Raw genomic sequence first — 3,977 nt, forward strand, 5'->3', positions numbered from 1 at the left:
GATCCTCCTGCTTCAGTCTCCTGAGGACTGGGATTACAGTCATGCACCACACCTGGCTAATCCATTGTATTTAATGGTCATCCTTCCCACATTTTTCTAGTACCTTTGGATTTCTTTTTATGCATTTAGATCTTTGATTCATTGAATTTATTTTGGAATGAAGCTTCCTTGTATCTCAAAGACCACTTATTAAATTTATCTTTTCCCCATCAAGATGCAATAAAGGCAACTTTTTTTTTTTTTTTTAAGCTGTGTAGTTTACACTGGTTTTGAATTCGCTGTAAGGCCAGGCTGGCTTCAAACTCACAGAAATTCTTCTCTGGGGGCTGGGGATTTAGCTCAGCGGCATAAGTGCCTGCCTTGCAAGCAGGCAGTCATGAGTTCGATCCCCACTACCGATAAAAAGGAAAAAGACAAAAAAAAAAAAAGAAATTCTTCTCTGTCAGCCTCTTGAGTGCTGGGATTACAGCTATGTGCCATGCCTGACAGAGGTGACTAGCTCTTAAAAACAGCAGCAAATGGGATTTCTTGCTTTAGTTTTGTGGTGGATTGATAACTGGTGGTCAGCTTGTAAAACACCAGCTGAACTGAATCAGCAAGGTGCTGACTGGATGGCCCACCTGAAGGAGACCTGGGGAGAAAGAGTTTAGTGTTGTTGGTTCTCCTGTTGCCTTTGGCTCTCCTGAAGGAGCTTGTCAAGCTTCTTTCCTGATGTGAACTTGGCTGTTCTCATTGTCAGAGGAGCTCAGGACCTCGTGGTCTCTGAGAATGGCTGTGGTCTTCACTCTGAGCATGGCTTCTTAGCTCCGGAGGGGAGATGTGTGCTGTTCAGTCTCTTGGAGAAACTTATCACTCTGGCTTCTGATATGAACTCAGCTGTTCTCATTGTTGGAGGAGCTTGGGACCTCCTCATAGCTGAGGATGGCTGTGGTACTTTTGGGGGGAGCCTTACTTTCTTTTTATTTATTGAAGAGAAAAAACAGACACAGAAAAGAAAAACAAAAAGCAAAATAGACATACTAACAACAACCACAAACCCCAAACAATAACAGTATAGGCTTTCAAAACAAGATGATAGGAATGTGACAATGGTTGTAATATTGCATATTGTTACCTTCAAAAGAGTTGCTTAGATTACCAGATATAGATACGCAAAATTGATCTAATTGTATGAGTATTAACTTTTCCAAGAAGTAATAGAATTAGTAATATCTAATTAGTAGAATCATCTTAGCTATCTTATGTATAAATATACACAAATTTATGACTTTTTCCTTTTCTTTTCCTTTTTTCCTCCTTCCTCCTATCCCAGTAAATATTCCTCTGAGTAGTTTCTTACCCTTACATAATTTTTATTGTAGATATTTGGATCATATTTGCTCTTTCAGTTTCTTACACTAGGGAGACAATATGGTATTTACACATGTGAATTTGATTTATTTCACTTAAGAGTATGGCTCAAGTCATGTCCATTTACTCATAAAAGCCTTAATGCAATCTTTCTTGAAGTAGTACTCAACAGTATAAAAATACAACATCTTTTTTATTTATTCTTAGATTGATGGACACTTGGGTTGTTTCCAAGATCTGGCTATTACAAAGTGTGCTACTATAAACATGGGTGCACATATATCACTGTGGTATGATGTTTTTAGTTCTCTGGGAATATGCCCAGAGCAGGATAGCCGGGAAAAATGGAACCTCTAATCTTAGCTGTTTTTGAGGACCCTCCACACTGATTTCTGCAGTGGTTGCACCAGTCTACACTCCCACCAACGTGCAGAAGAGTTCCTTTTCCCCTACAGCCCCTTCAGCATTTGTTATTGATTGATTTCTTGATTTTAGAGTGAGATGGAATCTCAGTGTTGTTTTAATATGCATTTCTCAATTGACTAGTGCTGCTGAACATTTTTTCATGTATTTATTTGCCATTTGTGTTTCTTCAGAGAAATGCATATTCATCTCAGATGCCCATTTTTGGATTGGGTCTTTGAATTTTGCGGGCTGATTTTTAAAAATTCTTTATATATTCTAGATAGAAGTACTTTGAGTGACAGTTGGCTAAGATATTTTCCTAATTCATGGGTTTTCTTTTCACTCTGTTGGAGATTTCTTTTGACATGCAGAAACTTTCTAATAAGACAAGATCCCAGTTGTTGATTCTGGGAAGTGTTTCCCATGTAGTTTGATTTTTGTTCATGAACTCTCGGCCTACACCTGTGTCTTCAAGATTTCTGCCTATTTTCTCTTCCATTATATTTAGTGTTTCTATTTTGTTTTATTTATTTATTTTGGTGCAGGGATTGAACTCATGACCTTGCACTTGCCAGGCAGGCACTTATGCCACTGAGCTAAATCCCCAGGCTAGTGTTTGTGTTTTAATATTTAGATTTTTGATCCATTTTTAACTTTAGTTTAGTGCACAGTAGTAGACATGGGTCTTTGGCATGTGGAAAGCCAGTTTTTGCAGCACCACTTATTAGAGAGATTATCTTTCTTCCAGTGGACATTTTGGCTTCTTTGTCAAAGATAAGGTGGTTTAGTGTGTTTGGAGTTGCATCTTGTATTCTATTCCAATGATCTTCAGGTCTGGGTTTTTTTTGTTTTTTTTTTTTTTTTTTTTTTTTTTTTTTTGCCAATACCATGTTGATTTTAATCACAACAGCTTTGTAGTATAACTTCAAGTCAGGGATTGTGATGTCCTGTGCCTTGCATTTGTTGCTGAATACTGCCTCTGCTATTCTAGATCTATTCTGATTCCAAATGAATTTTAGGAATGATTTCTGCAGATCTGTGAGATATGCAAATGTTATTTTGATTGGAATTGAATTAAATCTGTATAACACTTTTAGAAGAGTAACCATTTTCACAATGTTTGTTCTTCCTATCCATGAACAAGGAATGTCTTTCCATTTTCTGAAATCCTCTTTGATTTCTTTTTTCAGAGTAATGTAATTTTCAATGTATAGATTTTTTTTACTTCCTTTGTTAGATTGATTCCTAAGTATTTCATTTTTTTTTTTTTTGGTTGCTATAGTGAAAGGCATGGTTTCCCTTATTTCTCTCTCAGTGAGTTTTGTTGTTTGTGTACGGGAATGCTACTAATTTTTGAGTGTTGACTTTGTATCCAGCTACATTACTGAATTTGGTTATTTACATCTAGAAGTCTTACAATGGAGTTTTGTGGATCATCTATGTAATCATCTGCAATGATGATAGTTTAACTTCTTTCTTTCCTATCCTTATTCCTTTTATTTCTCTCTCTTGTCTAATTGCTCTAGCTAATGTTTCCAGAACTGTATTGAATAAGAGTGGCGATAATGGACATCTTTGTCTTGCTCCTGATTTTATGTAGAAAGATTTCAGTTTCTGTCCATTTAGTAAGATGTTGGCTGTTGAAGACCATCTGTTCCAAATTTCCATTGTTTTTTTTTTTTTTAACATGAATGAGTGTTGGATTTTGGCAGTAGCTTTTTCTGCATCTAAAAAAACATAAAAGGCTTCACAAATTTGTGTGTCATCCTTGTGCAGAAGTCATGCTAGTCTTTGTATCATTCCAGTTTTAGTATATGTGCTGGCCAAGTGAGCACCCTGGTCCTTTCTTTCAGGATGGCTTCCTGGCTCCAGGGCAGAACCCGCATCCTGCAGTCACAGCTCCTTCATCCGCTGGCACAGGCTTTCTAGCTTCCAACGCTGACCTTTGGGCTTTCCCAGCTCAAATCCGTGAAACAGACTTGCATGGGGCATTGCCATGGGCCCTTGGTCTTCAGCTGGGTGCATCCAGGACATTGCTGTGGGATCCAGGCCCTCAGCTGGATCCCTTGGTGTGTGGACAGATTTCATGCACTTCTTGTATTTAACTTTTTGGTGACTGTTGTAAAATAATTCTGTAAATTATGTGTCCTGGATGTTCTTGTTCTCCTTGCAAACCCCTGCCTACAGCAACAGCCAAGTCTGAGCTGTTGGAATCCCTGGAG

The 3,977-nt window shown here is 37.9% G+C and overlaps 1 non-coding gene across 1 annotated transcript; it reads right to left on the reverse strand.

Annotated features, from left to right (window-relative positions):
• Window positions 1–3,486: 3,486 nt before the first annotated feature.
• On the reverse strand, window positions 3,487–3,590 carry LOC111754469 (U6 spliceosomal RNA). The gene has a single exon (XR_002789145.1). It is a non-coding gene; the product is annotated as a U6 spliceosomal RNA (small nuclear RNA).
• Window positions 3,591–3,977: the final 387 nt, after the last annotated feature.

The sequence above is a fragment of the Cavia porcellus genome, unplaced genomic scaffold (genome assembly GCF_034190915.1).
Source record: "Cavia porcellus strain 051 isolate PalLab524CR breed Dunkin Hartley unplaced genomic scaffold, mCavPor4.1 scaffold_9, whole genome shotgun sequence".
In the NCBI taxonomy this organism is placed as follows: Eukaryota; Metazoa; Chordata; class Mammalia; order Rodentia; family Caviidae; genus Cavia; species Cavia porcellus.